General features: G+C 43.3%; 1 long non-coding RNA gene across 3 annotated transcripts; it reads right to left on the reverse strand.

Moving 5' to 3' along the window:
* Nucleotides 1-986: 986 nt before the first annotated feature.
* LOC307217201 lies at nucleotides 987-18,039 on the reverse strand. Of its 3 annotated transcripts, none has more exons than XR_013839422.1 (3): nucleotides 14,920-18,039; nucleotides 13,158-14,562; nucleotides 987-1,801 (listed from the first exon to the last, which is right to left on the reverse strand). It is a non-coding gene; the product is annotated as an uncharacterized lncRNA (long non-coding RNA). The 3 variants fall into 3 exon arrangements; XR_013839423.1 differs by lacking the exon at nucleotides 987-1,801 and having other exon boundaries at nucleotides 12,511-13,681; nucleotides 13,730-14,562; XR_013839424.1 differs by lacking the exon at nucleotides 987-1,801 and having other exon boundaries at nucleotides 12,511-14,562.
* Nucleotides 18,040-26,712: the final 8,673 nt, after the last annotated feature.

The raw sequence follows: 26,712 nt of genomic DNA on the forward strand, positions 1-26,712 counted from the left end.
ACTGGGAGCCAATGTAGGTCTTTCAGGACTGGTGCTATGTGGTCTCGGTGGCCATTCCCAGTGGCCGGGTTGTGAACGTGATCCGTGTGAGATGCACGTTCACAACCCGCAGCGTCTAAAACCCGCAGTGGTGCATCTGCGCATGTGCAAAGTGCGATTTAGCGTTTCTGCGCATGCGCGACCACCAAAACCCGGAAGTAACCTGTTCCGGTACTTCCGGGTTTCGGTGGTCCATAACGCAACCTGAAGCTTCTGTAACCCAAGGCATGACTGTATATGAACTGTGTGATTGCATCCAGTAGCATTTACTCCCAGGTTGACCTTACCACCACCTTGCACACCCCACCCCACCCGTCTATCCCAATATGCAGCAGCAACTCAACCAGAGGGGGGTCAGGTGAGCAGGACAGGCTCACTACAATGTCAACTAATGATTTCCTCTGTCATTTTACACTCCCTTTTTCTTAATGGCATCTGTGAAGGGACTAGGCATCTGTGAGGGGACTAGGATTCAGGGTAGGGGGGCTTAATCCTTCTCTTTTCCTGCTGAAAATTACACATACACTCTCAAAGGTGCTCCTTTGAACCCATATGTTTTTCCTCTGGAGCAAAGAACATTTACAACGGGCAATTTTCATCAGGAAAATTGGCTACACATTCACACAACATGTTCCCAATCCAATCCTATCTTCCTACACTGGTGCTTTTTAAAAACATAATTCAAAAAGACAGAAATACAATTACTTTTTTTATATAAAAAAAAAATCTTGCCTACTTTCAGCCCCGAGGCTCAAACTAAATATGCTTTCTTATCAACATTTGGCTTTGTTATTTGTTTTGTCGTGCCTCAATATACAAACTTGTACTTCAATAATAAAACATATTATTTTTTAAAAAAGAAGAATGCATATTAATCAAAGCAGCCCAAGACATTTTGTTCTCTGAATCCGGAAATCCAAATTCTTACCTTCATCGTAAAAACTAGTAATAATTTGAAAAAACTGACCATTGACTGTCCTTTATTGACCTGCCACCCAGAGGTGCAATGGTCCGGGGTTGATGGGGGTCAAAGACCCATTGCTATTCTCTGCATCTGGGTCCCTGTCTCCAGCATCCTATAGCCACCAAATCAGCATGAAAGGAGCATTTTAGCCACAGAGAAATCTTTTCACCCATTGTATTGATGGGAGCTAACCAGACTGAAAGGAAGTGAGTGAGCCACTGAGGATGGGCTCCTAGGATCACTCTGGAGAAGGCAGATAACGCCAGAGAATTGTCTTGTGTGCTCCAAAGCTAAGGAACAACGAAAGCAACAAGGTGCTTCCACTTTCAAGAGAATGCTGGGCAAGTTCTGCAATGTACAATAGAAGTTTAAGGAAAGCACAGTTTCCATATTCAGTTTCCATATACAAAAGCTGACCAGGCCAGCCCAAGACATTTTGCTGCCTGAGGCAAAAGACAAGATGGTCCTTCCTCCCTTTCCATATACAAAAGCTGACCAGGCTGGCAGTCAAACCTTCAATTTAACACTTGTGGTGAGGCAGTATCCTCCACCCCACCTGAGGGAAGCAGGCTAACTCTTGAGGGCACGGGGCAGACTGAAGGGCACACAGCACTCTGTCCTTCAACATCTCCCTGTGGTTCCCTGTCTCCCAGCATTTGTTGCCTCACACTGCCTAATGGTAGAGCCGCCCCCATTCGCACATTGCAATCAATCAGGCCTATTCCAGATAAACATAAGAAGAGTCTGGCTGGATCAGGCCAGAGGCCCTTCTAGGCCAGTATCCTGTTCTGACAATGGCTAACCAGATGCCTATCTGAGACACTCTCCCCACTCATGATTCCACAAGTGGAGGCAGAACATAGCCATCGTGCCTGCCATGAAACCCTGACTTGTGACATGCAAATGTGACCCATACTTTAAAACTCAAACCTCTACAACAGGCATCCCCAACCTTCGGCCCTCCAGATGTTTTTGACTACAATTCCCATCATCCCTGACCACTGGTCCTGTTAGCTAGGGATCATGGGAGTTGTGGGCCAAAACATCTGGAGGGCGGCAGGTTGGGGGTGCCTGCTCTACAACAAAGCTTCATTTTTACCAATTCCCTGCAGCTGTTTCCATTAGCTAAAAAATCTAAGTCACTCTGAAAGAGGATATTAGAGCACTCCGAATCGTTTGCCCATGCATGTGTACAGAAAATAGCAGATCCGGCTTAAATACAGCACATGGTGTTCTGCATTGCAGCGCATCCCTAACCAGAAGTTTGTATAACCTTAAAAGGGGGCACGGCTCGGAGGGGGTGTTGCAGTGACAATCAAGAAGTGCCTCTGTGTTTTTGAATTTGCTACTGTGCTCCTGCTGCCACCTCACCTTGTCCAATGGTAGGGCCGTCCCCAATGAAACCAGCTACTAAGATCAGGAGCCTTTGCCCCACAACACAGCTGAACATGACTCAGCAAACGGTGCATTTGCAGAAGATAACAAACGCCATTTATAAGTACGCAGGAATGTCCTATTCAGAGTGCAAAATGAAGGAACCCAACTCTGACCCTGTTTCTGCTACCCCGAAGCTACCGATGTAACAGCATTGTGTTCAGTTTCACTTCCTTCGCTCTTGGACCCCGTTTTTATTATCTGCCTAGATTGCCAGTTGATGCACAATGCTTCGGTGGCAGGAACGGCCAGGCAAGTTATATTATCAAATTAAATTCGCTGAAAGGATACGGCTTCTTATACGAGTCACATTCATTTTTTGACTGAAATTAAATTCTTCTGCCACCGGGTGACTGGAGGTGAGACTGCCAAAAGTTTAAAAGTTGCCAGGAAGATATGAAATAAAAAGGAGCAGACTTCAATGAATAAAAAGGGCTTGAGGCTCTCTAAGAGAGGTGCCCTGACTTCTGGTCACAGTTTTCTGACTTCATACTGGCTGCAAGCTCATCATACATTGCATTCTGGGAACTGCCCATCACAGAGCTACAATTCCCAGCACCCTTAACAAACTACAGTTTACACATGTGTTTATGTGTAACACATGCGCCAGTTTACACATGTGTTTATGAGCCAAAAAAAGGTTGGTGACCCCCCAGCTCTACAGCAAAATTGGAGGGTCTTTTTTTCTGTTGAGAGCTGCATTCCCACAAGTGGTGGTCAGGAGCATCCATAGGAACATAAGAAGTCAGGTCGTTGGACCTCCTAGATCAGGATTGTCTAGTCTTTGACTCTCCTGGGTTCCAGGCAACCCTACCTGGAGATGCCAGGGATTCAATCTGAGATCTTCTGCATGCTCTGCAACTGAGTGCTCGTGTGTGTGTGTGTGTGTGTGTGTGTGAGTGAGTGCGCGCGCGCGCGCCACCCCATTCTTCTTCCAGAGACAGATTTAGGGGAGCATGACTGGTTTGGTCGCACTGAGTGCAGAGCATCGGGGGTGCTATTGAGACACCACCACTTATAAACGCCATCTCCAACTCCTCAAAGACAGGCAAACTAATACCAGCAAACTGGAAGAAGCCAAGATCACCAGTGTTGAAGCAATGATTCTTCAACATCAACTTCGTTGGACTGGTCATGTTGTGTGGATGCCTGATGATCATCTTCCAAAGCAACTACTCTATTCCAAACTTAAAAACGGAAAGCGCGATGCTAGTGGTCAACAAAAGAGGTTTAAAGACTCTCTCAAGGCAAATTTTTAAAAAAGTTGTATAAAGACTGACAACTGGGAAACACTGGCCTGCGAGTGCTCCAATTGGAGAACAGCCTTTACCAAAAGTGTCATGGGCTTTGAAGATGTTCAAACTCAGGACGAAAGGGAGAAACGTGCTAAGAGGAAGGCATGCTTGGCAAACCCTCACCATGATCAGTTCCCGCCCGGAAACCAATGTCCTCACTGTGGAAGGACGTGTGGATTCAGAATTAGCAGACTCACTGTTAAAACCGTGTTTATGGAAGACAATCTTATTCGGCTACGAGTGATCGCCAAAGAAGAAGAAGATTGGGGCAGCACAATTATTATCTAGGATGGAGCATGAGGGGTGAGGGGCACTGAATTTTGGCATTGCACAGGGCACCACTGACATTTGAGAGCTCAGGGTCCACCACTGCCTCCTCCTCTTCCTCACCTGCCTGAAATTAGGCCGAGAGCTACAGGAAATCCAAACCGCAAGCCCATTTCTGCCCTATAGCCTAAACTCCACTATTCATGCTAAAGATTGGGGGGGGGGTCTGAATCATCCCCATCATTACTTTACAATCCGATGACTAGAACACAGGGAAGTGCCAACAATTGAACATCAAAGACACCCTGTCCTTTGACCAATATTTGTTTTTGGGGTGGTTGTTGTTGGGGGATTTGAGGGGGGGGGGTTAATGAAGTGATGTACTTTGAAGCTTTCCCTTTCCTAATTTGATTGGAAGGATTATCTCTTTTATCTTGTTTGCATTAGGACAAGAAAGGCTTTTTTAAAATGCTGACACTAATAAGCCTAATTAGCAAAAGGGCTTTTATTATGTTTGCCTAATATCTTATTAGATTGATTTAGAGCCTGTTTACTTAGCAAAAACAACATGCTATAATTAGATTTCGTGTGGGGGAGGGGGAATAAGACCTTTTCTAATTACCTAAAAACTGGGAGGAGAATCAATAGAGGTTAAATTGGAGGGAAGGAAAAATAAATGAAGGCTCACAGCCTGCACATTGGAAGCATAACAAGCTAAATTAAAGGAGTTTCACCTTGCTAATTTAACCAGTACAATGGGAATTGCAGTTAAAACCCACTAAATCTACAATGGAAATGTAACATTGCAACACCACTCTTGGGAAAAGCACTGTTTATTTGTGAGAACTGACAGGACACAGTATTGTATGTGTGCGAGAGACTGAGTAATTGGGTTGCGGGGGAATGTTTGGTGTTGCATTCCCCTAGTTTCCTTTCAAAGAACTGTATTCTGCTTTTGCATCAGATCAATGGTGAATGTAGCTAACATCGATAGAAAATTAAACCAAATACATTGCGAAAATACAATTCAGAGAAGAAAGTAACCAGCAACTGCTATTTAGAAACATCACTGCCTCTGATCATGACAGACAAACATTATGGCTAGTAGCATTATCCTCCATGAATTTTCCAGCTCCCATCCAAATTGGCGGCTATCATTGCTTCCTGCTGAAGAGAGTTCCATAGATTACCTTTGTGCTGCATTAAGTAATTTCTCTGTCCTGAATCGGCCAACATCCAGCTTCACGAGTTCTACTGTTGCATACCCTTCAACTGCCATGGTTTTGCCAGAATGATCCCAAAATTGGTAAAGCTATCAGTTAGAATTCCTGCTCCGTGATTGCAGTCATGGGATTGTTGTCTTTCGCATCACGTGGCATGTTTTGACTCCACAGAGTGGGAAGTGATGAAGACAGGATGTTTGTGTTACAGTGGTACCTCGGGTTACATACACTTCAGGTTACATACTCTTCAGGTTACAGACTCTGCTAACCCAGAAATATTACCTCGGGTTAAGAACTTTGCTTCAAGATGAGAACAGAAATCGTGCGGCGGCAGCAGGAGGCCCCATTAGCTAAAGTGGTCTTCAGGTTAAGAACAGTTTCAGGTTAAGAACAGACCTCTGGAACGAATTAAATACTTAACCTGAGGTACCATTGTACTGTGTTCCATGAAGTGGGACTATTGTTCTTTGTTCTTTTTCTCTTTGCTGTCTGATGCTAGAGAGAGAGGGAGCCATGTTGCAGTGCTCCGTGTGTGTTTATATGTAAATAAAGTTGATTAGCCAAAATGCTGAGTTGCTGAGGTCTGTCCACGCACATGATGCGCAAACTATGCAGATCCCTAAGTGTGCCGGTGTCTGTTGGCATCGTGAGCTGAAGAAAGCTTATGAAGCTCCTGATCAACCAGGAGAGAGGTAACATGCCAGTCAGGCATGTGTCTCTGCCAGGGTCCTACTCGAGTGTAGGCTGAACTCCTGACAACCAAGGCTCCTGACTTGAAACCAGGGCACCCCAATTTCAAGGCTTTGTTCCCCCTTCACAGAACAGCCCCAGCAAGTGACAGAGCAGGCATCGGATTGTAGAGGCCACACAGGCCCTGAGGCTCACCTGCCATCTGCACGGTGGGCTGGACTCTCCAAGGTGGGTACTTCGGTTCCGATTCTCATGGATCCTGCCATGCTGCCCCTCACAACATGGAGGCCGGCTCTGAGCTTGGTGGCCAGGGCACCAATGGGAGCTGGAACCAGACAGGCAGAGGCAGCGGACATGGATATAAAAGAGCCGCAGTTCAGATTGGATCCAGAAGCAGCAGTGGGTGAGTCTTGAGCAGATAACAGGATGAGGAAGAGCATGGGAGGGAGGGAGGGAAATAATAAAATAATAATAATAATAATAATAATAATAATAATAATAATAATAATAATAATTTATTTATTTTTTTATTTTTTTATTTTTTATTTTATTTTTATTATTTATACCCCGCCCATCTGGCTGGGCTTCCCCAGCCACTCTGGGTGGCTTCCAACAAAATATTAAAATACAGTAATCCATCAAACATTAAAAGCTTTCCTAAACAGGGCTGCCTTCAGATGTCTTCTAAAAGTCTAGTAGTTGTTCTTCTCTTTGACATCTTGTGGTAGGGCGCTCCACAGGGTGGGGGCCACTACAAAGAAGGCCCTCTGCCTGGTTCCCTGTAACTTGGTTTTTCTCAGTGAGGGAACCGCCAGAAGGACCTCGGAGCTGGACCTCAGTGTCTGGTCAGAACAATGGGGGTGGATACGCTCCTTCAGAGGACTGGAGCCCAGTGCCAGGGTCTCGTCTGGTAACATGCGAAGTAATGAAGAGACAGTAGAATCTCTGAGTATGTACAGAGTGCACACATGTGTATTTCCTCCCGCTCAACACACAAACACATGCTTTCCCCCCAGCCAGGAACACCTTGCATTCCCCAGATCAAAATGTCCCAATTTTCATTGGAGGAATGTTGGAGGGTATGGTATTATAAGAGAGTGAGAGAAACTCTTCTCTAGGCTGCTTTGTGACCAAGGAGGAGAGGGATCCGAAAAGTCACCTACACAATAAAGCCCACCAAAGGCTTCTGAGAATTTGTTTTGTCCCCCGCCCGTCTCTAAAGAAATATACAGTGGTACCTCGGGTTAAGTACTTAATTCGTTCCAGAGGTCCGTTCTTAACCTGAAATTGTGCTTAACCTGAAGCACCACTTTAGCTAATGGGGGCCTCCCGCTGCTGCCGCGCTGCAGCAGAGAATTTCTGTTTTCATCCTGAAGCAAAATTCTTAACCTGAGGTAATATTTCTGGGTTAGCGAAGTCTGTAACCTGAAACGTATGTAGTTAAGGCACCACAGCTGTGGGCTAAACCACAGAGCCTAGGACTTGCCAATCAGAAAGTCGGTGGTTTGAATCCCCGCGACGGAGTGAGCTCCCGTTTCTCAGTCCCATGCTCCTGCCAACCTAGCAGTTCGAAAGCATGTCAAAGTGCAAGTAGATAAATAGGTACCGCTCTGGCGGGAAGGTAAACGGCGTTTCTGTGCGCTACTCTGGTTCGCCAGAAGCGGCTTAGTCATGCTGGCCACATGACCCGGAAGCTGTACACCGGCTCCCTCAGCCAATAAAGCGAGACGTGTGCCACAACCCCAGAGTCAGCCACAACTGGACCTAATGGTCAGGGGTCCCTTTACCTTTACCTTTACCTTTACTAGTCACCATGTGGCCTATATTACATAGGATAGTCTTCTGTCTGAGAGAGTCCTCAGATTAAAGGACTGTCCTTTCCAAATCTGTTTTAAAGATAACAAGATAATGAATAAATACGGGGGGGGGGGGGGGAGAGAGACTTATTGTTTTGGTTTGTTACTATGTTATGTGTTTTTGTATTGTAAACTGCCACGGATGAAGGGAGGTAAAGAAATTAAAATAACATAAAATAAAAATAGGCATGTTCACACATTAGCCTGAACACAGGTACAAGCTGTCACTAACACATGTACAAGTGTTTGTAGGGAAGAGTGTACACTTGTTGATTTGTACAATTCAACTATTGCACACCCAGGTACATAGACTGTACAGTTAGGGAATGCTAAATGTGAATAACCATATGAATATACCACTCAACTATTTGTGTACACAGCTACCCAGATGGTACACTTATTGGGTGTAATGTGTGAACGCCCCTAAGCAGGGAGAACACTGGCCATGAAATCGCCTGTTTGCAACTAGCAGACTGGGAAAGCAACGAGATCCCCTGGCCACAGTCCTCCCACAGCTACAGTGAAATCTATTGTATCTCTATCTCAGCTATAGGGATGCGGGTGGCACTGTGGTCTAAGCCACAGAGCCTAGGGCCTGCCAATCAGAAGGTCGGCAGTTCGAATCCCCGCAACAGGGTGAGCTCCCGTTGCTCGATCCCTGCTTCTGCCCACCTAGCAGTTTGAAAGCACGTCAAAGTGCAAGTAGATAAATAAGTACCGTTCTGGCAGGAAGGTAAATGGTGTTTCCATGCACTGCTCTGGTTCACCAGAAGCGGCTTAGTCATGCTGGCCACATGACCCGGAAGCTGTATGCTGGCTCCCTCAGCCTATAGAGCGAGATGAACGGGCAACCCCAGAGTCGTCCGCGACTGGACCTAACAGTCAGGGGTACCTTTACCTTTATCTTAGCTATAGTAATTATTTCTGAATTTGCACCTATGCATATAAATTAGCATATCCAAATGTAATGCAAATCAGTCATCTCTTTCTGGCAATAATGGGAACAGATCACTATTCAGATCACACTGTACTGTTTTTAACACTTGATTGGGAGCCGCCCAGAGTGGCTGGGGAAACTCAGCCAGATGGGCGGGGTATAAATAAATTATTATTATTATTATTATTATTATTATTATTATTATTCCCCAACAGCTCATGCATGCAAAACAGAAGTTGCTCCTGTAGGCAGAACATCTCCTTCCCCAAATATATCCCTCTAGTGCTGCCACTTTTTCCTGGCTGAGATTAGCCCAGCAATATGATATCCAAAGTGCAGCAGATGTTCGTACACAACAGGGCCTTCTTGGTTGTGGTGCCTTCGCCTTCATACTCCTTTCTGAGGGGAGCCTGCTTGGCTCCAGCACTGCTTGTCCATCTGTCACCCCAGTTAACAAAAATGCAGTTGTCTCAGTAATGAATGTTGGGTCAAAATACATGGGGAAATTAGTATTTCTTCTGATGCAGCATCTATCCTCTAGTCCCTAGAGAAGTTTCTTTAATTAAGCTCCTCATAAATTGATTTCTTTTTTTTCTGCAGCTTCTTAAATACTTGACCTTCTGCATTTTAAGATGGTTGTTAGCTTCCTCTGGAGGAGATGCCCAGTGGCAGAGAGGCAGGATACAAAGGCTTTAAATAAGCAGGTGTTGACATGGCAACGTGGTTTTCAAGCAGAATTCTGAGGTTCATCAGCAGCTTAGCAGGAGTCCCTTATTGAGACGATATTTGTCCAGCAAGCCCAGTATAATCTCTGGCTGTCTATGGAGAAACAAACAAGATGAACTGAAGCTTTTAATACAGGATGGCAAATACGACCTGGTAGGCATTACTGAAACCTGGTGGGATGAGACTTGTGACTGGAATGTAGGAATTGAGGGGTATAACCTGTTCAAAAGGAATAGACCAAATGGGAAGGGAGAAGTACCATTGTATATAAAGGATGTGTAGACTTGTGAAGCTCTATACAGTCAGTAAAAACAAGACCTGGAGCTGACTGTGGCTCAGATCATCAGCTTCTGATAGCAAAACTCCAGCTTAAACTGAAGAAAAACCACTGGGCCAGTAAGACACAATCTAAATCAAATCCCTTATGAATACACAGTGGAAGTGAGGAACAGGTTTAAGGATTTAGATTTGGTGGACAGAGTGCCTGAAGAACTATGGATGGAGGCTCGTAACATCATACAGGAGGCAGCAACGAAATCCATCCCAATGAAAAGGAAATGCAAGAAAGCAAAGTGGCTGTCCAAGGAGGCCTTGCAAATAGCGGAGGAGAGAAGGCAAGCAAAATGCAAGGGAGATAGTGAAAGATACAGGAAATTGAATGCAGATTTCCAAAAAATAGCAAGGAGAGACAAGAGGGCTTTCTTAAACGAGCAATGCAAAGAAATAGAGGAAAACAACAGAATGGGAAAAACTAGAGACGTTCATCTCACTTCAGGTCAATGGAGCCGGCGTTTGTCCACAGACAGCTTTCCGAGTCATGTGGCCGGCATGACTAAACTGCTTCTGGCACAACAGGACACTGTGACGGAAGCCAGAGCACACAGAAACGCTGTTTACCTTCCCGCTGCAGTGGTCCCTATTTATCTACTTGCACCGGCATGCTTGCAAACTGCTAGGTTGGTAGAAGCTGGTACAGAGCAACAGGAGCTCACCCCATCGCAGATTTGAACCTGCGACCTTCCGATCAGCAAGCCCAAGAGGCTCAGTGGTTTAGTCCACAGGGCCACCCGCTCCCTGCAAAGTATTACTAGCTCTTAGTAGACATGAACATTTTCTTCAATGCACAAGTGACTATGAAAAAGGCTTGTCAGGCGTAAGATGGAGTGAGCTGGTTTTCTGCTGCTCCAGAGGGTAGGACCCAAACCAATGGATTCAAATTACAAGAAAGGAGATACTGATTATAAACATTAGGAAGCATTTTCTGATGGCAAGAGTTGTATGACAGTGGAATGGATTGCCTCAGAAGGTGGTGGACCTGCCTTCATTGGGGTTCTTAAACAGAGTTTGGATGGCCATCTGTCAGGGATTATTTAACTATGATTCCTGCATTCCCTTGGGAGTCCCTTCCAACTACAAGACAAATGCCTCGCAAGACGAAAAGCGCGCAAGACAAAAGAGTTTTCTGTTTTTTGAGTCGTTCCGCAAGACGAATTTCCCTATGGGCTTGCTTCGCAAGACAAAACATCTTGCGAGTTCTTGCGAGTTTGTTTCCTTTTTCTTAAAGCCGCTAAGCCATTAATAGCCGCTAAGCCGCTAAGCCGTTAATAGCCGCTAAGCCGCTAATAGCCGTGCTTCGCAAGATGAAAAAACCGCAAGACGAAGAGACTCACGGAACGGATTAATTTCATCAAGCGAGGCACCACTGTACAATTCTCTGAAAATGTTTCCCTCTTAGTAGGAAAAATTATTAGGCTGGCAGGTACACCCCATTATGGAATGCAATTCCAAGTGATATATAAAGAAAAAGGATTTGATGAAAATATTTCAAAGTTTGAATTAGAGATATTAAGTAACGATTGTAAGATTTTGTCTAAAATGTATAAATTGCTGCTTGAATGGCATTTGAAGGATGAAGAGGTAAAGTCGGTTATGATTCATTGGGCTAAAGATTTTGGGTATAGTATACAGCTGAGTGATTGGATAAAATTATGGAAAGAAGGTTTAAAATTCACTGCATGTAATGCCTTAAAAGAAAATGTGATGAAAATGATGTATAGATGGTATATTACACCTGTCAAATTAGCTAAAATGTATAAAGTTGGTAATAAAAGCTGGAAATGTAAAGAAAAAGAAGGAACATTTTATCACATGTGGTGGGATTGTAAAAAGGTGAAAAGCTTCTGGGAGATGATATATAATGAGATGAAAAAAATGTTGAAATATACATTTATAAAGAAGCATTTTTATTGGGCATTGTAGGAAGTGATATAAATAGAAAGGAATGTAAGCTGTTTTTATATGCAACAACGGCAGCAAGAATGTTATTGGCCCAAAAATGGAAGCAAGAAGAATTACTGACAAAAGAAGAATGGAGGATGAAATTAATGGACTATGCAGAAATGGATAAACTAACAGGAAGGATTCAAAATCGGAGGGGCCAGAAATTCAAAGAAGACTGGAGTAATTTTACAGATTATTTGAAAAGTATTTGTGATGACCAGACTACATTTGTAGGTTTACAAGAAGTTTTGTGAGGAGTATGATTGGAATTATACTGGATAAAGGGGAGGAGGATTAGTTATGACATTTAAAGGTAATAAGAATTTAAGAAATGCATAAGAAGTGGTTAAAACGGTGGATCAGCAGAGGTGCTAAGGGAAGTCCAAAAAAGATTGTATAAATGATGAAGTTTTGTGGTATGTATTATAATTTATATGTTAAAATTAATAAAAAATATTATAAAAAAGCAATTCCAAGTGATAAGGAAACAACCCACATCTCTGGTCTCTCTTAAACAGACTTTAAATACTAATTTCTTTGCAATGACTTGGCAGGTTAATTAAGATGCCGGTTTGGGTTTTTTTTAGATGTACTTGGATATTTGAAGTATTTTAAATATTTTATTGTTAAACATTTTACTTGATTGTAAGCTGCTTTCTTTGAGAGGCGGTCTTCTCTGAAAAGTGCTACAGGCGCCTTTTAAATAAATAAATAGGAAAATAAATAATAAGACTGCAAACCCACTGAAATAGCAAAGCAGCATGAAGGATTACCAGAGACAGCAAAACAAAGCCATGAAACAGCGAGCAGAAGATGGTTTATTTTATAACACAGAAAGTTATCCGACTGCAGAAATCAGTGCAATTTTTTAAAACGAAGGAAAGGAGAGAGTTTCCAGACTCCAAGACTGACTAGACAAGTTGTCTCCAGCTGAAAGACATTTCCCTCAGGATTTGCACACAATACAGTTGCACACAATACAATTCCTTTCAGGAATACAAAAAAACAAAACAAAAACCAAAGCCATTTCTGTGGTTGTTCAAAGTAAAACGAATTCTAGCCAGTGGCCGGCCCAAGACATTTTGCTGCCTGAGGCAAAAGACAAGATGGTCCTTCCTCCCTTTCCATATACAAAAGCTGACCAGGCTGGCAATTGAATCTTCAATTTAACACTTGTGGTGAGGCAGTATCCTCCACCCCTCCTGAGGGAAGCAGGCTAACTCTTGAGGGCACAGGGCAGACTGAAGGGCACACAGCACTCTGTCCTTCAAACATCTCCCTGTGGTTCCCTGTCTCCCAGCATTTGTTGCTTCACACTGCCTAATGGTAGAGCCGGCCCCATTCGCACATTGCAATCAACCAGGCCTATTCCTGCTAAACGTAAGAAGTGTTCTGCTGGATCAGGCCAAAGGCCCTTCTAGGCCAGCATCCTGTTCTGACGATGACTTAACCAGATGCTCTCAATTAGGAGAAGTGCTATCTCCTGAAAGATTAATCTGCTGCAAGGCTCTGGAGGCCACAAAAAAGAACACTAGACAGAGTTTTAACATTTCTGAGGGGATTATGGCTTCTGAAATCTTTCTTCTCACAAAAAGGTTATGTAGTAATCCACCTGGCTCCAGACCAGGTGTGGGGAACTTTTGGCCCTTCAGGTGTTGCTGAACTACAATTCCCATCAACCCTGGCTATTGGATGTGCTTTGCTGGGGCTGATGGGAGATGCAGTTCAGCAGCATTCTAGAGCGATGTTTCCCAAACTTGGGTCTGGAGCTGTTTTTGGACTACAACTCCTCCCATCATCCCTAGCTAGCAGGACCAGTGGTCAGGAATGGTGGGAATTGTAGTCCAAACACAGCTGGAGACCCAAGTTTGGGAAACACTGATCTACAGAACCAAAGGTTCCCCACACCTCTAGGCAATATCACTTCAGAGTGCAGGACTTGTTTAAAAATGAACACAGGAAACTAGTATCTCAGAAAGAAAGAATGACTGCTTTCCCAAATTCAGTATTCTATGTACAGTCATACCTCGGGTTGCGAACGTGATCTGTGCGGGAGGCACATTCGCAAACCGCAGCGTTCGCAGCTAGAAGCACCACATCTGTGCACGCGTGTGATCTGATTTGGTGTCTCTGCGCATGCGCGAGCGCCGAAACCCGGAAGTAACCTGTTCCGGTACTTCCAGGTTCGGCACAGTCCGCAACCCGCAGTGTTCGTAACCCGAGGTATGACTGCAAAAGGAATCTGGAGGAATAATTAGTCATGTGATCGCCATTCTGCAATCTGAAGCGGCACATCCCAGACACAAATTAGTTGCTTTATCTGCTGTTTGTTACAAGACCCAAGTCCTACATCAGGGTTTCCCAAACTTGGGTCTCAATCCAATTTTATTTATTTATTTGGACTACAACTCCCATCATCCCTAGCTAGCAGACTCGTGGTCAGGAATGATGGGAACTGTAGTCCCAGATATTTTATTTAGATTTGACTTCCACAGGGTGAGAGTGAGAATCACAGCATCTTTCATTGAGTCTTGATTTATAGGAGCAGTGGAGGCTGATCTATTAGGCAAAGGGGCACTGCCTCACCAGTCTCAGTCTGCCCCCACCGCCTGCCTTCTTTCTTACTACCAGTCCAGCAGGTGACCCTGGCTGCCCAAGTCCTCCTCCTTAGTCTCTGTTTTGCCCTTCTAGGACTGAACAGGGTGGAGCATGGGGATAAAAGCTTAATTATTTGGTTTGGCCGGTCATTGGCTGTGGCTTTCTGTCATTTGTTCAGGCAGTCTACTGTTGCTTTCTGCCCCACCAATCCCAATGGGGACCATCCACCACTGACTAGGAGACCACTCAAATACTAGTTTCCTAACTAGTATTGTGGGTTAAAGCCTCAGCGCCTAGGGCTTGCCGATCGAAAGGTCGGCGGTTCGAATCCCTGCGGCGGGGTGCGCTCCCGCTGCTCGGTCCCAGCGCCTGCCAACCTAGCAGTTCGAAAGCACCTCCGGGTGCAAGTAGATAAATAGGGACCGCTTACCAGCGGAAAGGTAAACGGCGTTTCCGTGTGCGGCTCTGGCTCGCCAGAGCAGTGATGTCACGCTGGCCACGTGACCCGGAAGTGTCTCCGGACAGCGCTGGCCCCTGGCCTCTTAAGTGAGATGGGCGCACAACCGCAGAGTCTGTCAAGACTGGCCCGTACGGGCAGGGGTACCTTTACCTTTACCTTTAACTTAGGAAGGCCCTCTGTATTATGACACTTCTTAAAGTATCACAGTTCCCCCCCCCCATCTTGCTTCAGATTTTCAACAATGAGCAAGAGTAGGTCTCTCATGAGCCCGGCCTTCACTCTTGGAATACACTGTGGGATAGCTCAGCCAGTACAGCATGAAACTTTTAATCTCAGAGTGTCGTGGGTTCAAGCCCCACTCTGGGCAAAAGATTCCAGCATTGCAGGGCATTGGACTAATTTTTGCAGGTGGAAGGTGGGTTTTTTTCCATCTCAGTGACTAGAAAACTTCCCTTCCCTTCCAAAGTGTCCTTGTGCATGGAGACGGACATGTCAACATGGATGCAAAAAGAAAAGGCATTTTAACAAGGCCATGACAACAATACTCTAAACAGCAAGACAAAGAAGATTTTTTGTTTTAATTAAAAAAGAAGCAGCAGCAAAATAACATATACAGTAGTTCCAACATGTATGACAAGCAATCTGCTTTGCCTGGGCAAAACCATCATAAGACATGTCCTACATTTATTGCTAAGCAGCACTTACATTGTTTTTATTCTCACAGTGTATTTATACCATAACAGGAATCTGTTTTTGAATCAATTCTCTCCACCATGGTGAAAGGGGGAAATGGTGGTGGTGGGGCACTGTATTTTAATTACCCTGTTCACAAGGTCATTAAGAGTCAGTAATGATGGGGAGGTGGGCAAAAGAGATACAGCCTTCGGAGAAATGGGAAGCAAAAACCAAACACATGGTAATGGACCACTCCCAAAAATCAGCTGCTGATGAGGACAACAAATAGGCACAGCAAGATCAAGAGTGTTAATAACCATGGTTTACGAAGTGGTTGTACATACACACACACACACACACACACAAACACACAGTGGCCCATTTGCATGTCATGCTAAACCATGGTTTAGTGTGACATGCATAAACTACAACAAGCCTTGACTTCACACGATCTCCCTCTCCTCCTGAGCAGCAAGAAGCTTTTGCTATCACTTTTAGTTTGGGGCATCTTCTGGACTCTACTATGTGGCTGACACTACCTATGGTTTAGTTTCACTAAGCCAGCTTCATGAACCAGTTTGACATTGGCTCTTTTGAAATGATCCGTTATGCGTTATTAAATTGATGTACCGCCCTTCATCCAAAGATCACAGGATGGTTCACAGTATAAAAGCACTAAAAGCATAGCATAACAACAAATTGACCAGTATTAGCCAAGGTTTGTTGCTCCAGGCGGCATAACCAACCATGGTTAACCAAAAGCAAAAGCTTCCAAACTCCTCTTCCTAATCATGAGGGAGGAGACAGGGCAAGAAGGAGAATGTTGTGTTGCTTTTCTGGTTTAGAATAATATGTGAACAGACTTCTATATCTACCTTGTCTTCCTCTCAAATGATAAGAAGATTAATGCCATGAACCAGGTGCCAGATATGTGGCAGAACTGTTTTCTGCATGTACATAACAGAAGAGGTAACAAGTTTTTTTTAATTTTCTGAGGAAGAAAATTTGTTAAAATTTCTCTCCAAACAACCTGGTTGGTTAGGCTATTGACTGGGACCAGCTTAGTATGGGTATCACAACTTTTACAGTTTTGCTTAAATGGACTGTGCCTTGTTTACATTAAGGTAAGCAAAGCATCACAGTCAAAATCTCACAACCCCGAACGACCCACATTTCTCTCCAGAGGAGTTTTTGTTAGGCAAGCACATCAGGGAATTTGGAGGAACCTCAGAGGGCACGTGCTCTGTTTGTTGATTTCAGCAGCGTGACTGAGGCACCAGAGAATAATACTGGCATGTTGAACTTCCATAACCTGGATGCCATCTTGAACACGATACTTTTCAGTGGACACAGTCCACGCATGCAGCTGAGAACCAGCAAGATGCAAGCATGTGTGAACAAGCCCCCTAAGCAGTAAAAGGAACATGAGGCTCTTCTGATGAGTAATAGAACAGTGCAGCAAGGATGAGATGCAAGCCCATTCATGTGACTTTTGGCAGGTTTCAACACAACATGGCAATTAACGTCCCTTACAATCCAAAATGGTACACCTTTTATTATAACGCTGTGCAAATTCTACAGACACTGCATAATGGCCTTGTAAGTGGCATAACATGGCTTTGTTGTGCTCACGTTGTACAGTGCATCACAGAACCACAATTTTAAGACTCCGAAGCCATTAATCGGACATAGAAACCCACAGGGCAAATGCAGCAGACCCTCAATGATACAAACAAAGGCTGGCAGCAACCGCAGATGCTAATACTTCTCAGCCTTGTCCCCATTGGAGACACCCCACAATTCACACACTCCTTCCTTACGAGGAGGTCCTCCAATTAATTGCCCAAACTGACCACATGGAATAGCGTTTTACCTCAACCAGGACTATTTCCCACGAAGCACAAGGCATAGAGATTTCCTTCCTCCTCGCCCCACCCCCAATTCATTCATACATTTGATAAAGCATCCTTGATAGGTGTGGTCAGTTATGGAGACAGGTCCTGAGATTGATTCCAAGGATGCATCTGTGGTCCACTGTAGATGCAACGTTGGCCTTGTTAACTGCATTTAAAGAGACCGGGTCGAAGCCTTTCTCTGTACTCGTTTCTCAAGAGTTCCAGCAAATTCCCCACCTCTCTTCACAGCAGTTAAGCAGTTTGTTGTCACTTAACTGGAGGAGAGTCGGAGGAGATACAAGGAGGGGTCATGCATTCTTGCAACTGGTCCCAAGTTTGTTAACTGCAGATATCAGAAAGCCAACATCACAAGAGCACTTGCCCACCCTAGCAATGAAACGGAAGATCTATGTGAATACCAATCCACACTATTTTCTGTTTTACAGAGGCAAGATGAAGGAAGCCTGAAAAAGTAATATTGAATAAGAGATCAACGTGAGATGGTCAAGAGCTGTAAGAGAGAATGGGCAGATATAGGCATACACACAGACACACATCGGGAAATCAGCAATGTCAAAACAACTCTGCCCCGCCATTTCCCATGAGGATGAAATCACAAGTTCTGATATCATGAGTGGTCCTCAGTCCTGGGCAACCACATCACTCCTACCCTGAATGACTGATTGCTATTAGCAAGGAATGTTTGGACTTCCAGAGGCGGCGCGAACGACAATGGCAGTCCTTCTCGCGCTGTGAGAAGGAAGCTCTCCAGAATCGGGTCGTCCGCTACGGCAAAGCGGAGACCCGTGCTGGAAAACCCCAGGCAGCAAGAGCCTGGGGACGTGGGACTCGGCGGGTGCCAAGAGCGACCCTGGAAACGTTGAAGAGACCCCGTAAGGAGCCTCGGATCGTGGAGGGGGTCACGGCGCTGTGAGTCGATCGCTACTCTGGAGAGTGAAGCCGCGCAGCTGCTGTCGGTGAGCGCTGACCTTTCTTCCTTAAAATACTGGGAACCGAAAAGCAACAACCCGTGAGTAAGAAGGGATTTTTTACGATTGGAGTCTAAATTATTGGAAATTCTGCTGAAAGCGGAGAGACGTTAAAAGGAAGTCCGTCTTCCGCTGCTATTTAAACTTCAAAGCAAAAGAGCTGGAGGCGTGGAGCCATTCAAGAGGCTTTTAAGTTATTTTGATCTGAGCATTTTCTGAAGCTGTTTCTGGGCAAAGTAAGGATCTAATTTATTTATTGGACTTATTCTTTTAAGTGGACTGTGTCAATCTTCTTTTTTGGGAATTACAAAATCTTAACTGAGAAGCCCAGGCAATAGGGCTGCCTGAACAGTAGAACTGTCAGCTTGCAGACTTGGCTATTGTGTATTTGGATTTGCAACAATCTGAGCTTATTTGGACTTGTTACTTTGGACTTGCTATTTTGAAACACCAGTTGGCACTTGTCAGAAACAATGTTATGCTTTTAACACCAACTTTTTAACACCAAACATTAGCTATTGAAGGTCTGTGGACATTAAATTGGACTTAATTGATTTTATTTGAATGGACTTCTTCCCTCAAAACATTCTAAGCTCCCTCTAGAGGAATTTGGATTTACAGCAGTGACACTATTTTACTTTCTCTTTCCTTTCCTCCTATTTGACTGTTTGCTCTTGGGCTGTTACATTCTCATGGGAACAACTCAGTTTGACCTTGGCTCCCAGATAAAATTGGAATGAGTGGCACAAGAAAAAGAGGAGCAAGAACTAGACAAACAACTTTAACCTCAGCCTTACAGACACGTAGATCATCTGTACCTACTCTGCCGTCAGCGGGGGAAGAAGAAATTGTGTCTACTCTGCTGTTGGCAGGGGAAGAAGAAACTGAGCAGTTACAGTTGGAAGATATGGCCTCAGGAACAACTGCTTCAATTTTAGAGAAAATTTATGAAAAATTGGAGTCTCTGGATAAAAAAGTAGAATCTCTGGATAAGAAAGCGGATGAACAAACAGCTAAAATAGACCAAAATACAGCTAGTCTAAATAAAATAACTGGACAGGTGGCACAGAACGTACAAGCAATTGGGCAGTTAACTGAGGCCACTGTAGAGAATCGTAAATTGGCTGAGGCCACTAGCCAAAAGGTCGAAAATTTAGAACAAGAGGTAAAACCATTCCATAAACAAGTTGGAGAGCAACAGATGTATTTGTCTATGATAGAATTGCGGAATCGGGAAAACAATTTAAGGTTAAGGTCAATACCAGAAGTTGAAGAAGGAAATTTAGCTGAGTTCCTGACCAAAGAATTCTCCAAGTTCTGGCCTATCCAGGAAGAAAAGGACTTTAAAATTGTGTCGGCTTTCAGACTTGGAAAATTTGCAAAGAAGGATAAGCCCAGAGACTGTTTGATAACTTTGAGATCGAAGGAGGAAAGGGATAAGATATTGGGCCAACACTACGAAAAGTCATTGGACATTTTGGATAAAAGAGCTGAAATTTATAAAGACATCCCAAAACAACTGCTGGACCTTAGATCCGCCTATCTTGAATTGACCAGATTGTTAAGAAGCAACTTAATCATCTTTAGGTGGGAATTTCCTCAGGGATTATCCTTTACCTTCAGAGGGAAGAAAGTCAAAATTAAAACAATTGAAGACAGAGATAAATTCTTGACTGCCTACGGAGAGGACCTTCAGAAAGGAATTGAAACACCATTTGGGCCTGGAGCATCTGCTGTACTTCTACCCTTGGAACCTGGAGACTCAGAGAAAAAGATACCACCCCTAGAGAAATAACAGAATTGTTTAGGATGTCTCTGCAACTGTTGAGTTGGAATATTAATGGGTGCAATTCCCCGGAAAAAAGGAGGAAACTATTTCATATATTGAAAAAAGAACAATTGGACATTATTTGTTTGCAAGAAACACATGTGACTAGGCTCCACAGAAAAGTGCTAATAAATAAAAGATTAGGCCAAGAATTTATTTCTTCGGATCGAGTTAAGAAAAGAGGAGTGGTGATCTATGTAAAAGAGAGCCTGTCACCTAAATTTTTGTTCAAAGATGAGCAAGGAAGAATTTTGGCAATCGAGATACAATACCAAGGAGAGAAGTTTTTGATATTAGGAATTAACGCACCAAATGAGGGGAAATCGGAATATTACAAGAAGTTGCATGAGAGCGTCCTGGACTATCTGGACTATGACAACATCATTATGATGGGAGATATGAACGGCGTGGTATCAACCAACATGGATAAGTCACATAATCAAAATGTTACAAAAGATGGCAGACTACCTAAGACCTTTTTTGAACTGACTGACAATATGGACTTGATTGACATCTGGAGGACAAAGAACCCCTTGGGAAGAGAAGGAACATTCTTTTCTGAAGCCCAACTGACATGGACAAGAATTGACCAAATATGGATATCTAGAGGTCTGGCACCTAAGACCAGAAAGGTGGAAATCTGCCCAAAGACCTGCTCCGACCATAATGCTGTAAAGATGGTTATGACACTACTACCAACCGGCTCCTTTAGATGGAAGATGAATGACAATTTGTTCAGAGATCAGGAGATAACCAAGAAGGCCCAAAAAGTCCTGAAGGATTATTTTGAGATAAATTTGAATACTACAGTAGAAAAAAGAATTATCTGGGACGCAAGTAAGGCTGTGATGAGGGGGTTCTTGATACAACAGAATGCTGTAAAGAAAAGGACACAAAATGAGAAAAAAGATAAGATTCTGAAGAAAATTAAAGAATTTGAGAAGAAGTTAAGATTAAATCCGAAGTCACAGCCGATTCTGAGAGAAATTAAACTCTATCAAGCACAATATTCCAAATTGATAAATCAGGAAATAGAGTGGAAAGTTAAATTAATGAAACAAAGAACATTTGAATCGGCAAACGAATGTGGAAAACTGCTAGCATGGCAGTTGAAGAAGAGACAAAAATTAAATACTGTTACAAATTTAGAGGTTGAAGGAAGAAATATTCAGAACCCTGTGGATATCAGAAAATGCTTCCAGAGATATTTAAAAAAATTATATACTCAAGGGCCGCAAGATGAAATGGAGATAAAACAATTTTTGAAAAAAAATGGACTATCAAAATTATCACAGGAAAATAGAGTAATCCTGAACTCTAAAATAACACGACAAGAGATTGAACAAGCCATTCAGAACACGCAACTGGGCAAATCCCCAGGGCCAGATGGGCTCACCTCCAAGTACTATAAGACATTGAAAGACTATTTGATACAACCATTGTTGGAGGTTTGCAATGAAATTCTGGAGGGGAAGAAGGCGCCGGAATCGTGGAAAGAAGCGTTTATCACATTGATACCAAAATTGGAAACTGAAAAGACTCAACTTAAGAACTACCGCCCCATCTCTCTTTTAAACGTGGATTACAAAATATTTGCAGACATTTTAGCAAGTAGATTTTAAAAAGTTTTGAACCAAGTAATTCACAAGGACCAGGCAGGCTTTCTCCCAGGTAGACATTTGTTTGCTAATACAAGGAACATTATTGATATTTTGGAACTATTGCAAACAAATATCAACACAAAAGCAGTGTTAATTTTCATCGATGCGGAGAAGGTCTTTGATAATATTTCTTGAAAATTTATGAAGGAAAATTTGGAAGGGATGGGAGTGGGACAGGGTTTTGGAAATGGGATAGATGCAATTTATTCAGAACAAAAGGCTAAACTGATAGTAAACAATGTGATTACAGAAGAGTTCAAAATTGAAAAAGGAACACGACAAGGCTGCCCTATTTCCCCATTGTTATTTATTTCGGTCCTGGAGGTGCTCTTGAACATGATTAGAGGGGACCGGTTGGTTAAAGGGATTGAGGTCGGAGAGAAACAATATAAACTTAAAGCGTTTGCAGATGACCTAGTTTTGACTCTACAGGAGCCAGAATCTAGTACGAAAAAAGTACTACAATTGATTCAAGAGTTTGGTCGGGTAGCGGGATTCAAATTAAACAAGCAGAAAACTAAGGTGTTGGGAAAAAATTTGACAGTTACAGAGTCAGAACGGTTTCAGAAAGAGACAGAGTTAAATGTGGTCAAAAAAGTTAAATACCTAGGGGTGAACATAACAGCAAAAAATCTGAGTCTATTTAAAGATAATTATGAGAAATGTTGGGTTGAAATTAAGAGAGACTTAGAAACTTGGACAAGATTGAAACTTTCCTTGTTAGGCCGAATTGCTGCTGTAAAGATGAATGTATTGCCAAAAATGCTGTTTTTATTTCAAACATTGCAGATTGTGGACAAAACAGAGTGTTTCCGGAAGTGGCAGAGAGATATTTCCAAATTTGTCTGGCAGGGCAAAAAGCCCAGAATTAAGTTTAAGATATTAACTGATGCGAAAGAAAGAGGGAGCTTTGCCCTGCCAGACTTAAGGCTGTATTATGAATCAGCAGCTTTCTGCTGGTTAAAAGATTGGCTGCTTCTTGAGAATACTGATGTATTGGATTTGGAAGGTTTTGATAATGCATTTGGTTGGCAAGCATATTTATGGTATGACAGGGTTAAGATTAATAGGAATTTCAAGAACCATATCGTCAGAAAAGCATTGTTTAATGTCTGGACAAAATACAAAGACTTATTGGAAAACAAAACTCCAAGGTGGCTTTCACCATTGGAAGCTAAGGCCCGAAAAAGACTCAATATGGAGGCCAAATGGCCGAAATATTGGGAAATATTAGAAAAAGATGGAGACAACTGGAAATTGCAGAGTCAGGAGAAAATGAAAGACAAAGTGCGAGATTGGTTACATTATGCTCAGATTAAAGAAGTTTTTAAACTTGATAAAAAGCTAGGATTCCAGGTGGAAAAATCGAAGTTAGAAACGGAACTGTTAGAGCCTAAGACTAAGGTACTTTCAAGAATGTATAAAGGTAAAGGTAAAGGTACCCCTGCCCGTACGGGCCAGTCTTGACAGACTCTGGGGTTGTGCGCCCATCTCACTTAAGAGGCCAGGGGCCAGCGCTGTCCGGAGACACTTCCGGGTCACGTGGCCAGCGTGACATCGCTGCTCTGGCAAGCCAGAGCCGCACACGGAAACGCCGTTTACCTTCCCGCTGGTAAGCGGTCCCTATTTATCTACTTGCACCCGGAGGTGCTTTCGAACTGCTAGGTTGGCAGGCGCTGGGACCGAGCAGCGGGAGCGCACCCCGCCGCAGGGATTCGAACCGCCGACCTTTCGATCGGCAAGCCCTAGGCACTGAGGCTTTAACCCACAGCGCCACCTGCATCCCTCAAGAATGTATAACTTGCTGTTAAAATGGAACACACAAGATGAAATGGTTAAATCGGCTATGATAAAGTGGGCACAGGACATTGGGTACAATATTATGTTTGAGGACTGGGTAAAATTGTGGACTACTGGGCTGAATTTCACTGCATGTAATGCTTTGAAAGAAAATGTAATGAAAATGATATACAGATGGTACATGACCCCAGTCAAACTTGCAAAAATATACCACTTGTCTGATAATAAGTGTTGGAAATGTAAGGAAAATGAAGGAACGTTCTTTCACCTTTGGTGGACTTGCCCTAAAGTGAAGGCTTTCTGGGAAATGATATATAATGAGCTGAAAAAGGTATTTAAGTATACCTTCCTTAAGAAACCAGAGGCCTTCCTTTTGGGTATTGTTGGCCAAGGGGTACTAAAGAAGGATCGAACATTTTTTATGTATGCAACAACAGCAGCAAGGATACTCGTTGCCAAGCATTGGAAAACTCAAGATCTACCCACACTGGAAGAATGGCAGATGCAACTGATGGACTATATGGAACTGGCCGAGATGACGGGCAGAATCCGAGACCTGGGAGAGGAGACGGTGGAAGAAGATTGGAGAAAATTTAAGATTTATTTGCAAAAGTATTGTAAATTGTATGAATGTTAAGCAGGATGTTTGATCATAAACAATTGGGCACCATGGAAACAAATGAAGTGAATTATGAAGATAAGTTAAATTTATGAAAAAACTAAATTTTTAGATAATTATTGGGTTAATCTTAATGCACTGAAGAGGAAATAAACATATCTAAAATTTAAGATATAACATTGTAAAAAGGGATTTTAAGGTGGGGATAAGGTGAGAAATTGCTGGTTTAATTTTTATAAATTTGGAACGTAGGAGCGGGAGATGTGAGGAAGTCCAAGGAGGATCAGAAAATATGTTATGACACATGACATTCCTGTATGTTTTATTTTGTTTGTTGTATTTAAAAAATCTTTAATAAAAATTATATATAAAAAAAAGCAAGGAATGTTTGCTTGACAATTCCTTTCCAATTTCTGGAGGTTCATATCGTCCGAGGTTCTACTGTATGAAAAGTTCATTTTTGCATCTAACACGCATATTGGGGGAGGAGAGCAGGGAGGAAAAGCACATGTCAACAAAATAAATACTTAGTAAGATGAGAACTTTTTTTTAAAAAAAAAAGAGGAATGATATGGATGCCTTCAAGGTTAATGACACAAACATTAAATGAAACATACAGGATAAAGGCTTAAATATATTTTAGCTCCTCAGTGGTCAGTATGACCAAATAAATAGAAAAATACACAGATTAGTAGCAGCAAGTATCAATCAATTCACTGGCCATTAAGAAAACCACTTATTTCCCCCTTCCCTCTCCCACCACCACCCTTATTCATCCAGACAGAAGATGCTCAGAGCATCAGGTGGGTCTGTGCAAAAGATCTGCTATTCTCAGAACAATGCCCTTCACAAACCATATATTTCAGAACAGAGATGTGCTGTTCCAAATTGAAAATACAGAGTTCCAAGACAAAAACAAACCAGTCTCTGGCTCATCTCTACCATTCAAGTGGGCTCTCAGGTTTGGTTTCATGCAGTCTCCTCTCTCTTTTCCTGAATGGAATCCACTGTAGTATGGACCTCCTGAAATATAAATTCTCTTCCTCCCCACCAGGGATCAATTGTAACAGACCACTCATGCCTCTTGGAAAGCTGAACACCAGAAGACAAACTGGGGCAAAGAACAAGACTGCACGAAGGCCCTTTCTACCAAATTCTGAGGCTATGAAAGCCATGGTTGTTCAAAACAGTTGGAATTAAAAAGGGGTTAAAACCAACAGCAGCATCAGGCGAGGACGGATGGATGGATAGATGGATGGATGGATGGATGGGCAAACCAAATAACCTTCCCATCCCAGCCAGCCATGGACGCTCTAAAGTTGCAATCCTCTCCACATTTATCTGAGAGTTTAAGCCCCATCAAACCCATTGGGACTTGCTTCTGAACCAACATGCATAGGATCTGGCCTTGGCCAAATTAGCAATTGGTACATTACATAACACTTCCCCACTGAAATCAAGAGGATTGCAGAAATGGCAGCTCTCTTGTTGCGTCATCAACTCTCCTGCTCTGAAGTCGAGTGTCTACCTCACAGTGCTCATACAGGAATGATGGAAACAGGGGACTGGGAAGGGGAAACCCTGCCGCCTGCCCGGATCCATAAAACTAGATGGCGAAAACTCAAAATAAATAAATAAAAGAGGGTGGCAAAAATGCATTTTTCTTTCCGTGAAGGTCAAAAAGCTATACAAAAGAAGAGCACGGGCAGGGCTTTATGCCACACTAGGTTTTTTAAAATTTACATTATTTTAAAAATCGAAGCGGTGGGATTCAGAGTCTGTGCCACTTCACAGCAGGGGGAGGTTTCTTTGTTTCTTTGTTTGCACTTGAAAAGTTCTCTGCATGCACTAAATCAGCACATCAGAATGTTGCACTGAGCCTTTCTCCTTGTTGTGTAAGTCTACTGCCTGCAAGGAGTCTGGGGTTAAAGAGGCAGAGAGCATTGGAGAATGCAATTCCCCCACCTGCAGACTGAAGTGGTAAAGTCCACGGCTCTAACATTCCAGTCCGTCCCTTTTGTTTTGTGCAGACCAGCACCTCAGCTCTTGAGATGTACCTTTTTGCGGCTTTTGAGAGAGAGAGAATATTTAAAGGGAAGTACCAAAGCAATACCATAAAGAAGGCTGATTGCCGAAGAATTGATGCTTTTGAATTATGGTGCTGGAGGAGACTCTTGAGAGTCCCATGGACTGCAAGAAAATCAAACCTATCCATTCTGAAGGAAATCAGCCCTGAGTGCTCACTGGAAGGACAGATCCTGAAGCTGAGGCTCTCATACTTTGGCCACCTCATGAGAAGAGAAGACTCCCTGGAAAAGACCCTGATATTGGGAAAGATGGAGGGCACAAGGAGAAGGGGATGACAGAGGACGAGATGGTTGGACAGTGTTCTCGAAGCTACCAGCATGAGTTGGACCAAACTGCGGGAGGCAGTGGAAGACAGGAGTGCCTGGCGTGCTCTGGTCCAGGGGGTCAC

The sequence above is a fragment of the Podarcis cretensis genome (genome assembly GCF_951804945.1).
Source record: "Podarcis cretensis genome assembly, chromosome: 5".
Taxonomy (NCBI): domain Eukaryota; kingdom Metazoa; phylum Chordata; class Lepidosauria; order Squamata; family Lacertidae; genus Podarcis; species Podarcis cretensis.